We start from the raw sequence: 13,475 nt of genomic DNA on the forward strand, positions 1-13,475 counted from the left end.
GGAATCCAGATAATGGCGGACAATCATTTATTAAAAACATCAGCAACACAGACATTGATATTGACAATCGTTGGGTCGTGCCATATTCGCCCCTGCTGAGCAAAACATACAATGCTCATATTAATGTTGAGTTCTGCAGTTCTGTGAAGAGCATCAAATACATTTGCAAGTATGTCCATAAAGGCAGTGACATGGCGGTGTTTAGAGTGGAAAATACCAATGTGAATGCTCCTCCAGTAAATAAAAACGATGAAATAACGCTCTACCAAATAGGTCGGTACATCAGCTCCAATGAAGCTGTTTGGCGTATCTTTGGTTTTCCAATTCATGAACGGGATCCAGCAGTTGTTCAGTTAGCCGTTCATCTTGAAAATGGTCAGCGTGTATATTTCACGAACGAGACAGCGATTGATCGTGCTATAAATCCACCAAAAACTACACTCACTGAATTTTTTGAATTGTGTAATCGTGCGGATGATTTTGGTGCCTTTGCACGTACTTTACTCTATTCACAAGTACCACGCTATTTCACATGGGCTCAAACAAAACAATGGATACCCCGCAAGCAAGGCTCACCAGTTGATGCATGCCCCAATTTATTCAAATCAAACGCCTTGGGGCGAGTATTTACAGTGAATCCAAGACAGACTGAGTGCTTTTATCTTCGACTATTGTTGGTTAATGTTACTGGCCCATTGTCATTTCAAGATATACGTAAAGTGAATGGGCAACAGTATACAACGTATAAAGATGCATGCCTTGCACTCGGCTTGCTAGAAGATGACAATCAGTGGGAATGTATGCTTGCTGAAGCAGCATTGAACTGTACAGCAATACAAATTCGTCTACTATTCGCTATAGTGTTGACTACATGTTTTCCAGCCCGAGCAGAGATATTGTGGGATAATCACAAAGATTCAATGACTGATGATATATTGCATCAACATCGTACACGGTGTAACGATCTAGCGATAACATTCAGCGACGATATGTACAATGAAGCATTGATTGCTATTGAGGATCTTTGCATTATCATTGCCAACTTACCACTCAGTCATTTCGGTATGAATTCGCCAAATCGAGGTGCAACTGATTTAATGAACACTGAAATGAATCGTGAAATGCAGTACAACACTGTAGAAACGGCGGCGATTGTTACTCGCAATGTCCCACTAATGAATGAGGAACAAAGAACCATTTACGACCGCATTATGCTCGCAGTTTCAGCAGGACAAGGTGGGTTCTTCTTTTTAGATGCACCAGGTGGAACTGGCAAGACATTCCTTATTTCGCTAATTCTCGCCAAAATACGATCCAATAATGGCATCGCATTGGCCGTTGCATCATCGGGCATTGCGGCAACTTTATTGGATGGAGGCAGAACAGCTCATTCAGTATTTAAGCTACCACTAAATATTCAAAATAACCCTGACGCAGTGTGCAACATAAAAAAACAATCGTCCATAGCCACAGTGCTGAAACAGTGTAAAATTATCATCTGGGATGAATGTACCATGGCACACAAACATTCGCTTGAGGCGTTGAACAGGACATTGAAAGATATTAAAAACAACGACAAACTATTTGGTGGCACTCTGTTAGTCCTTTCAGGTGACTTCAGACAAACACTTCCCGTCATTCCACGTTCAACATACGCTGATGAAATCAACGCCTGCTTAAAATCATCGACATTGTGGCGTAATGTTGAAATAGTACAGCTGAAAGTAAATATGCGCGTTCAAATGCTTCAAGATCCATCCGCTGAAACATTCTCAAAACAACTCTTAGATATCGGCGATGGAAAAGTCACTATAGCTGAAACTGGATACATAAAATTAGCGAATGATTTCTGCACAATCATTGATTCGCAAGATGCTCTCATTGAACAAATATTTCCCGATGTACACACGAATTACATAAATCTCGAGTGGCTTGCAGAAAGAGCAATGTTAGCTGCAAAAATGTGGACGTTGACATTTTAAATCTGAAGATACAACAGTTATTGCCAGGGGACTTGGTATCATATAAATCTATTGATACAGTTTGCGATGACACTGAAGCTGTAAATTTTCCAACAGAGTTTTTGAACTCACTAGATTTGCCAGGCATGCCACCACATAACTTACAATTGAAGGTTGGATCTCCAATTATTTTGCTTCGTAATTTGAACCCGCCACGGCTATGCAACGGTACGCGATTAGTCATTAAAAAATTAATGAAAAACGTTATCGAAGGCACCATTTTAAATGGCAAGTTTCGAGGTGAAAATATATTGATACCACGAATACCTATTATACCCACAGATGTGCCAATTCAATTTAAGCGTATTCAATTTCCGATTAGATTGGCATTTGTAATGACTATTAATAAATCCCAAGGCCAAACAATGTCTGTTTGTGGCTTAGATTTGAGCACACCATGTTTTTCACACGGACAATTATACGTTGCATGCTCTCGAGTGGGTAAACCATCAAGTTTGTTTGTATTAGCTAAAGACGGGCTAACAAAAAATATTGTTCACGCTGCAGCATTAAGAGATTAATATTATGTAATTAATTAATTATATAAATAATTATTACTTTTAATAAATTAAAACAATTAATGTTTGGTGTTTTGTTATTTTTAAACAACATTCCCTCATCGTTCACAGCGCTCCAGGCCTTTTTCACTCATATTCCACATCCTTATACACTTCCAATAAGTTAGTAATTTTTTTTCTACACTAGAAATTCTCTAGAAATTATTCACATGGCAAAACAACGTTTGCCAGGTCAGCTAGTATATATATATATATATATATATATATATATATATATATATATATATATATATATATATATATATATATTAGGGTGGTTTTTTGCGACTATTTTTTTCTCTTCCATCCCCAAATTTTGTTGGAAATACACCCAAAAAATTCCCTGAAAGTTTGAGCCCTTAATATTAATATTAAGTACTCCTACACAGCGTGTGAAGATTTCCCATTTGAATTATACGAGAACTTTCATTTTTTTTTTTTAAATTTCTATAGCTCAGTGGCATTTCATAGCATCACTTTGACCATGGACGGGTTTTTTTCAGAATTAAATGTTCTACAAAAGTGTCCATTGTCGCGAAGTCGTAACACATACTGGCGGGGTAGTACGGACCACCAAACCGAATTTTTTATAGAATTCTTGTTTTTTCACTCATTATCTCATAAACAACAAGACATACAGAAAAAATGTAAATGATAATTTTGTAGGAAATTCAATTCTCTACAAAAAAGGTCCTCAGCACCAAATCACTAAGATCGATATTTTCTGAGATATTAATCATTGAAGTTTACCTAGCATTGAATTTCCACAAAATGTTGAATCAAATCTTAAAAATATTGATTTTTTCTTTTTAGGAGGTACAGGGAGTTCATCCTCAAAATCAGAATATGTTCGTTTCAACCCACTGGAATTTGATGATAGACTACAAAAACTTGCTGGCATCGAATGTTGCGATAATTTCATGCCTAAAACAATTTTTTCAGAATTAAATAAATAAACCCAATCGATTCAAATATTTTTCAAATTTTATATTCAGCTTCTGTTATCCAGAAGCAAAGATATTCTTTGAATTGAGTTTCCGTCAATTTTCCCCAATAAAAATAAGACAAAATGATATATATGTGTTTTAAATTTATTGGTTACAGAGACTTTAATTTTTTAATAGCGTGGGAATTTTCGACTGCAAAAAAATCGAAAACAAATTTTTTTTTATTCAAGTCAAAATTTTTGTCAAAATTGAATAAATTTTGATTTATCTCACTTATTCAGATTTACTTGATAGAAATTTTACCAAAAATGATAGACTAATAATTAGAAAAAAGTTATGAATCTAGAAACAAATTTTAAAATATTGAAAATTATATAGAATTCAATTTTCAGAAAATGAGGTTAAGAAAATTAGAATTTTAATGCGAATTAAATTTTACAAGTAAGTAGAAAAAATATGAGTCTAAATTATAAGAAATTGTTTTCGATTATTAAAAAATGATTGATTGTTGAGCTTGATAATTTATAGTTGTATGTGAGAAGAAACTAACCAATTTCGTCTGTATTATTCTCATTATCTTCATTTGTTATCTCCTGTTCAGTGTCAGATTTATTCTGAAAAGTTTCCACCGGCAAGAAATTAGTAACGGGCGAGTGAAGATTGGTTTTCCCCTTTTGACACTCATTCAGAAATTGTTGCTGCTCTTTTGGCAAATTCTTAACCATTGTGGAATTCGAAATATCGAACAATTTATCTAGTTTTTGGTTAAACTTTTCAACATTCTGTTTTTGTGCTTTCGATTTTTTTTCCCTCTTGTGATTTGTCTTCACTTTTATATATTCGGCATAAAATTTTTCCAACTTCGTAAGACTGTGCTGAGGACGTATAGTTGGAATCTTGAAACTAGCCCGAATAGTATTAGTATCGTTAATAACACTAGTAGCACTATTTCGAATAGTTAATTTTAAAGACTGATGTTTATACATAAAAAATTTAGTAAGTCACGATACGAAGGCAGCTTATTATTATTTATTTGGCTTCTTTCAAATCCAATTAAATAATTCCAAGTTTTATTACCAATTTTTTCACTCATTTTAATGATGGTTAAAGTCGACCTAACCTCAAATTTAACAAAGTATACATACAACGGCGTCACACTGATCAATGCCCACTAAGCTTTGTTCTTACTCGCGGGATTAGTACGCGAAAACAAAGAAAGCGCTGCAATTAAAGGGGAAATTTGTTGAACGCATTCAAGGTCAAGTGAAAGCTCAGTAGTACTACCAGAGCAAGAAAAATAAACCGCAATTAATCAGTATCACAATACACAGCAACAAAAGAAACATCCTATATTATTCGTAATGATCATACACAATATATTTTTATCTAGAATTTCATTGAAATTGAATTATTAAATGATAAATTCAAATATTATGGGGTGATTTAAATGAGAAATTTATTTAAAAATAAAAAACTTCAGAAAAATACAATTAAAAATTTTTTACGTTAAATTTGTAACTTAATCAATAAGTAATTACTAATTATAATTATGATACGAATAAAAAAATCATTATTTTTTAAGATTTGATTCAACATTTTGTGGAAATTCAATGCTACGTAAACTTCAATGATTAATATCTCAGAAAATATCGATCTTAGTGATTTGGTGCTGAGGACCTTTTTTGTAGAAAATTGAATTTCCTACAAAATTATCATTTACATTTTTTCTGTATGTCTTGTTGTTTATGAGATAATGAGTGAAAAAACAAGAATTCTATAAAAAATTCGGTTTGGTGGTCCGTACTACCCCGCCAGTATGAGTTACGACTTCGCGACAATGGACACTTTTGTAGAGCATTCAATTCTGAAAAAAACCCGTCCATGGTCAAAGTAATGCTATGAAATGCCACTGAGCTATAGAAATTTAAAAAAAAAAAATGAAAGTTCTCGTATATTTCAAATGGGAAATCTTCACACGCTGTGTAGGAGTACTTAATATTAATATTAAGGGCTCAAACTTTCAGGGAATTTTTTTGGGTGTATTTCCAACAAAATTTCGGGATGGAAACGAAAAAAAAAAAATAGTCGCAAAAAAAAAAGCACCCTAATATTGTAACGGGTGGTTTAATTCCCGCTCATTTGGCCCTTAGTAAAATTTAACAACAACAATATATTCAACAATTGACTCTAAGATTTACCAGGGCGCCACCAGGATTATTTTCTCGGTTCCTGGAACCGGATACCAGAGCTGATTCTATTAATCTACAGGGAGAGAGAGTGGAGGAAGGTTGTTCTGAAAATGAATAAATTTTTATTTAACAAATTAACCGGTTTTTATTCAACAACAAAATTAACAACTAATTCACAACTCGTGCCCTTGCACGTACTCACTTACAACTACTTCACTTACAACTACTGGAGGATTTCGGGCTAAAACCGGCTACTCCGACTTAACGCTAATCTTCCACTCGGCAAACCATCAACAAGTAGAAAACGTCGCACTAAGATTTGATTACCCTACTCGGCAAACCATCAACAAGTAGGGGTCGTCCAAGAAAATTCTTAATCCCACAGTACCCTCATATGGAGCGACTATACTGCAGTTTCTATCTTACTACCGTTGTACCCCACTTGGCGACTATACAACGGCTTCTAGGACTGTACGAATTGCTCTATTCGGCAAACCATCAACAAGCAGAGAACCCGTACAATCGCACACTCTTAACCCGCACAATCTCCACACACATATCCCACGCGTCTCACACACACTGACTCTACTTTACTTTTATTTTCTGGATTACAAAATTACTCCAAAATTTTACAACGTTAATTTTTCTAAAATAATTCAGTCATTAGCTTACAATAAAACCATAAATTATTCTCACGAATTAACAAAATTTACTTCTTAAAATCCCGGCTTAAAACCGACGCTTCTTTTATTCCAAATTTAATACGAGCTTAACTCTGCGCATTAACTTAAATTCTTTCGAAGAACATTCTTTATAAAATTAACTAAATTTTTACTCGGACGTAATCCACACAATAAATAGTTTCATAACAATTTCTACCGGAACAATGATATTAAATTATTGACAATTTTCCAGTACATGACTTCAATATATAAGACAACCCAAGTAGAAATTGGCAATTAAATTAGATAATTAATTAGTAATTTCTCAATATACAAATTATTTGCCGAAAGTTTATCTACGGGTACATCAGTCTTATCTGCTCCGAAATTTAGTAAATTAATTCTCAATAATTAATAACACGTGGAATAATTATTTTCTAGTAATTTGAGAATGACGATTGGATAATTAATAATTCGCCTCGGTGTAAAGTAATTACAGAAAATTATCCACGACGTTCAATTACTAAATGCGTCGCAGTTTTCTCAATGATTCAATTTCCGGTAATTAAAATTGTTTCCAATAAATAATTAAGTGATTTTCAATAAATGATAAAAATATAAATCAATAAAAAATGATTAATGTAAAATTAATTAATTACGTGGTAATTCAATTGCTATAAATTATAAAATAGTCCACGCATTGATTTTATAAATTTACTGCGTCATCAAATTCTCAAGGAATTTGCGCGCTCAAAAAATGGACGACGTTGTTCGTTATTGGCTTGACCTCGGGTACTAATGTTTGACTGGTCGTGAGCTGCCGACTCGAATATTTCTCGATGTTCAGAAATTAATTAAATTTGATTAATCAAAAGATGAATTTAATTTAGCCAATCTTAAGATGTTAATAATTATTAACCAGCTGAATTAACAATTTAGATACTCACGACCTAAACCCAGGAGGTCTAGAACATTCCTCGGGTGTAAAATCCCCAGGAGGAATTGTTCACAAGCTAACAAATTAAATTGATTAAAATAATTAATTATTATTAAGCAAAATTATTAAACAATTGAATTATCCAAACTTGAATAAATAAAATGAGAAGTAGTATGTTTGATGAGCCGGGTATATGGCCCCAAGGCTCATCATTACCAAAGTCCAATACCTGGTGTAAATTTGGTTGAAGAAACTCTATGGTTGATACTCGCTTCCTTCTTTGGACTTCTTGATGTTACTCGTTCCAACACTTTACTACTTCCCCGGACACCACGCATGGCTCGTCTATATAACGACCCCAAAAATACCCCCTCCTGCTCTCTCTCTAGGCCCGAAGATCGATGCGCTCAAATGCTAGTCGAAAAGTTATCGATCTCTGGTGACTTATCGATTAAGGGTAATTTACCCTGTTACAATATATATATGTCGGAGAATAAAGTACAGCGAAGTATTTTCTGTCAAAGTGATGAGAATATTCTTTAGGATATTTCTATTTTTAGTAATTTTAAGAAATGTACTATTACTTTAATATTTTGTAAAATAAGTTTTAACGAAATTGTTTTATTGCGGTAGGCTTAGGCCTAGGTAGGCACATGGTGGTCAACGTAGTCGGGACCCCAGGACGATAGAGGTATCATAAAATTAATATGGAAAAGAGAAATATGCAGCAGGCAGACTATTTGAGAATAGTTGGGGAAAAGACAGTCTTGATTTGGAATTGAGATTGAACGGACGTCCTGGTGATCGCGAATTCGTTATTTCCTAAGTCTCGGTCTATCGCAAGATATTTATAATTTTGTTAGCATTCTAAGTTAAATTAATCTTGTACGAGTTTACCTACTCATTCTTGATAATTGATCTTATTGTAATTGGGAATATTAATTAATTGTAATAATAAAAATGGGTAAATCACAAAATGCTGAACCTCTAACAAAAGATCCTGCCTCTCCGACATCAGAAGTGGGATCGTCTCCATCTGGTCCAGCACCTGATCAGTGGAGTACATTTTTCGAGTTTATGAAGAATTTTTTACCAAACCCGTCTTCGACAAGGAACAACGTTATTTTACCGCGGTTTAATCCAGAGAGTGCGGGATCGGATCCTGTTGCATGGTGTTCAGCTACGGAATTGTGCCTGTCAGAAAACCCTCTTCAAGGGAGTGGGTTGATATCTGCGCTTAGTAAAGCCTTGGAAGGCTCAGCGGCTCAGTGGCTATCTCAAGCAGCAATTCCGGGTATACAGTGGCCACAGTTAAAAGAACTTTTTGTGTCACGTTTTGGTGGACAAGAAACTGCGACAGCGGTCGTGCTGAAAATCCACCAAGAGTTACTAACCAAGGATGAAAGTGTCGGCGCATTCGGCATTCGACTTCGATCATCGCTGAAGGCCCGCTGGAGGTCTCTAACGGTCGACGAAATTATTAATGCAGTTGTGCTTGCACGATTGACTCACATCGACAATCGGGTGGAGCGCGTAGCATTAACTACCGACATCAAAACAGAAGCCGAATTTTTGAGTGAAATGCGAGGCTTTTCCTACACCCGAAAAAGACCAGCATCAGCTTCAGACTCATCTATATCGGATTCGAAGCGTTTCAAGCCAGTGGTATCAGCAAAGTGCCATTTTTGTGGGGAAATAGGTCACAAGAAGTTTGAGTGTCCTAAACTTAAGAAGAAACACGTAGAGCAAAGCAGTAACTATCGTGGCAGCCAAGGATCACCCTCGTCATCGCGTCCTGTGATGTGTTTCAAGTGCGGAGCAGCTGGTCATATTGCGCCAAACTGTACGGCTTCAGGCAGCGGTCGTAGTGGCCCAGGAAACAACAAGGACAACGGTGGCGTCGAACGTCGTGTAAATCTGTGCACAGTAGCAGCTCCTACGGGTATTCTGAACCATCTTGGTGAGTCGTTTCCATATTGTTTTGATTCGGGAGCGGAATGCTCACTAATAAAAGAATCGATTGCTCTTAAGTTTTCGGGAAGAAGAGCCAATGAATTAATAATTTTAAAGGGTATCGGAAATGTTGTAGTAAATTGTAATATGCAAATTTTATCTACTGTAGTTATGGATTCGTTTACATTAGAGATTCTTTTCACGTTGTCTTGGATGAATATTTAAGCGAGAATATTTTGATAGGTCGAGAAATTTTAAGCTTGGGTTTTGAAGTAAATATTTCCCAACACAGTTTTAATATCTGTAAATCTAAAGTTATAAATGAATGTAGTAAAGTTGAAATTATAAATTTTGATAGCGTAGATACTGATGTTGATAAAAACGATAAAATAAGATTAGTTTCAATATTAAAAGAATATGAAAGCTCTTTTATCACGGGCTTTCCTCGTACTCACGTTAACAGTGGTGAACTTGAAATACGTTTAATTCATCCGAGCATTACGGTACAAAGAAGACCATATAGACTTAGTGTGGAAGAGAGACAAATAGTTAGAAAAAGAATTAATGAATTGCTTGAAGCGAATGTTATTCGCCCTAGTAATTCACCGTTTGCTAGCCCTATTTTACTAGTTAAAAAGATGGATCAGACCGCTTATGCGTTGATTATCGTGAATTAAATAAAAACACAATAGCAGATAAATTTCCTTTGCCACTTATTTTAGATCAAATACCGAGACTTAGAAAAGCTAAATTTTATATCAGTTTAGATATGGCCAGCGGTTTCCATCAGATTCCCATACATCCAGAATCTATAGAACGTACGGCATTTGTCACTCCTGATGGCCAATTTGAATTTTTAACAATGCCATTTGGGCTTAAAAATGCTCCTTCTGTTTTTCAAAGAGCAATTTTAAAAGCATTAGGTGAGCTCGCGTACACTTTCGTTGTAGTTTACCTAGACGATGTATTAGTAATTGCGGATACAATAGAGGAAGCGTTTGAAAGACTTCGAATGGTATTAAAAATTCTCATAGATGCGGGATTCTCATTTAATTTTTCAAAATGTTCTTTTCTTAAAACATCTGTTTTATATCTTGGGTATGAAATTAAAGACGGAGAAGTTCGTCCAAACCCTCGTAAAATAAATTCTTTAACAATGTTACCCGCTCCTCGGACTGTTACTCAGCTTAGACAGTTTATTGGCCTTGCGTCTTACTTTCGACGATTTGTCCCTAAATTTTCACAAATTATGAAACCATTATATGCACTCACCTCAGGTACAAATATATTGAGTGGACTGAGGCACATGAAAATGCTCGACAAGAAGTAATTCATATTTTAACCAATGAACCCGTCTTAATAATTTTTGACCCGGATTATCCCATAGAATTGCATACCGATGCTAGTTCCGATGGGTACGGAGCAATACTCATGCATAAAGTAGACGGTAAAGATAAAGTTATTGAATATTTTAGTAAAGAACAAGCCCAGCCGAGTCCAGGTATCATTCTTACGAATTGGAAACTATGGCTGTTGTCAAATCAATAAAACACTTTCGGCATTACTTGCATGGACGGCAGTTTACTGTTGTGACGGATTGCAACTCTTTAAAGTCCTCCCAAAATAAGATTGACCTTAACGATAGAGTACATAGATGGTGGGCTTATTTACAGGCTTTTCAATTCGATATAGTTTATAGAGAAGGCAAACGCATGGCTCATGCGGATTTCTTCTCTCGAAATCCTCTGCCTGATTTGTCAAAACAAGTTAATAAAATTGAAGAGAAACGTGTAAAACTCGCGGAAATATCAGTTGATTGGCTCCTTGCCGAACAACGGCGTGATTCGGAAATTTCGGAAATAGTCACCAAATTACAAAATGGTGAGCTATCGGAAGACCTTTCAAAATCTTACGAAATTAAAGCCGGTACGCTTTATCGAAAAGTACAAAGAAAAGGTGAAACCTTCTGTTTGCCGATTGTCCTAGAGCTTTTCGGTGGTCCGTTATTAACCACGTACATGAGTCTGTGATGCACTTAGGTTGGGATAAAACACTTGATAAGGTCTATGAGTATTACTGGTTTGAGGGTATGTCCAAGTATGTACGTAAATTTGTTGAAAATTGTATTACTTGTAAGCTCTCTAAAACTCACTCAGGTAAAATTCAAGCTGAATTACATCCCATTCCTAAGACCCGCATACCTTGGCATACTGTGCATATAGATATTACAGGTAAATTGAGTGGTAAGAATAATACCAAAGAATATGTTATTGTTATTGTAGACGGCTTTACCAAATACGTTTATCTATATCATACTCGCAAAATTGACTGTAATAGTGTTATTAAAGCCTTAAAGGCTGCAATATTTGTATTTGGGGTCCCCGCTCGAGTGATTGCCGATCAAGGTAGATGTTTTACGGGGAAAGACTTTAAAAACTTTTGTAAATCCTTGAATATTATTTTACATTTAATAGCTACAGGTACCAGTAGGGCAAATGGTCAGGTAGAACGAGTAATGAGTACGTTGAAAAATATGTTCACTGCTGTTGAGTCTAATAATCGCCCATGGCAAGAGGCCATCGGTGAAGTTCAGTTAGCTTTAAATTCAACCGTGAATCGTATTACTAAGTCTAGTGCGCTAGAATTATTAATTGGTAAAAAGGCAAGACCTTATGGATTGTTAATAGATGACAACGAAGAAGAAATTAATATCTCTAATGTAAGACAACGAGCGATTGATAGTATAGAAGAGAATGCAACGTATGAGAAAATTAGATTCAATAAAAATAAAGCTAAAGTCAATAGATTTAAGATAGGAGATCATGTTTTGATTGAAAATGAAGAACGTAATCAGACGAAGCTTGATAGAAAATTCAGAGGTTCATTTGTAGTAACAGAATTACTTGATAATGATAGGTACAAACTAAAATCATTGAATAATAATAGAAGTTTTAAGTATAGTCATGATAAGTTGAGGGAAATGCCTGAGAATTATGTTCCTATTGAGTTGGATGTCTGCTCGGACAATGAAAGTTGTGCCGAAAAGACTGCTGGTGATAGTTCTGAAACAGGGACTACAGTTGAAGTAGAGACCACCAATGACACGGAGCACTGATGGCTGCAGGTCGAGGCCTGAGTTATTTTGTATTTTCGCACATGCATCAGTGTGTAGTCGCAACTGCAAACTAAATTAGTGGCTAATGTTAGTTTGATCAGGGCGCGATGGGCAGCTGATGATGTGGCGGGCAGGTAGTTGTGGCAACTACAGAATGTGTTTGGTACTGTATGTGGCATACAGGGTAGCCTAGAGATAGTGCGAATGTCTATTGGTGGTGCTCAATGAAGTATTTAATTATTAAACGATAAGGAATAACGATTGATGGCTTTTCTATCTCTTGCATACTATGCGATAACTTTCTTGTATAATAAATAATTAGTAGATTTCTGTTATTGGGGAGGACTTCTGAATCTTTCTATGGATGTTACCTATTGTAAAATGTTTTACTATAAGAGAAGTCAATTGAGACCAAAAATTAATACCAATGTAACTGAATATTTTAGATGCACCCGAGGACATGTGATTGTCAGAATGGCCGTGTCGGAGAACAAAGTACAGCGAAGTATTTTCTGTCAAAGTGATGAAAATATTCTTTAGGATATTTCTATTTTTAGTAATTTTAAGAAATGTACTATTACTTTAATATTTTGTAAAATAAGTTTTAACGAAATTGTTTTATTGCGGTAGGCTTAGGCCTAGGTAGGCACATGGTGGTCAACGTAGTCGGGACCCCAGGACGATAGAGGTATCATAAAATTAATATGGAAAAGAGAAATATGCAGCAGGCAGACTATTTGAGAATAGTTGGGGAAAAGACAGTCTTGATTTGGAATTGAGATTGAACGGACGTCCTGGTGATCGCGAATTCGTTATTTCCTAAGTCTCGGTCTATCGCAAGATATTTATAATTTTGTTAGCATTCTAAGTTAAATTAATCTTGTACGAGTTTACCTACTCATTCTTGATAATTGATCTTATTGTAATTGGGAATATTAATTAATTGTAATAATAAAAATGGGTAAATCACAAAATGCTGAACCTCTAACAAAAGATCCTGCCTCTCCGACATATATATATATATATATATATATATATATATATATATATATATATATATATATATATATATATAAATTTATAAATATATGAAA

General features: G+C 35.1%; 1 protein-coding gene and 1 long non-coding RNA gene across 3 annotated transcripts in view; both read right to left on the bottom strand.

Moving 5' to 3' along the window:
- The window catches only part of LOC123263834 (phospholipase B1, membrane-associated-like), a 36,906-nt gene that overhangs the window by 12,868 nt on the left and 10,563 nt on the right, over positions 1-13,475 (bottom strand). The gene's annotated exons all lie outside the window — the stretch shown is intronic.
- LOC123263876 lies at positions 8,173-13,409 on the bottom strand. The gene is made up of 2 exons (XR_006509247.1): positions 13,364-13,409; positions 8,173-8,298 (listed from the first exon to the last, which is right to left on the bottom strand). It is a non-coding gene; the product is annotated as an uncharacterized LOC123263876 (long non-coding RNA).

Source organism: Cotesia glomerata, linkage group LG4 (genome assembly GCF_020080835.1).
Source record: "Cotesia glomerata isolate CgM1 linkage group LG4, MPM_Cglom_v2.3, whole genome shotgun sequence".
Lineage (NCBI taxonomy): Eukaryota > Metazoa > Arthropoda > Insecta > Hymenoptera > Braconidae > Cotesia > Cotesia glomerata.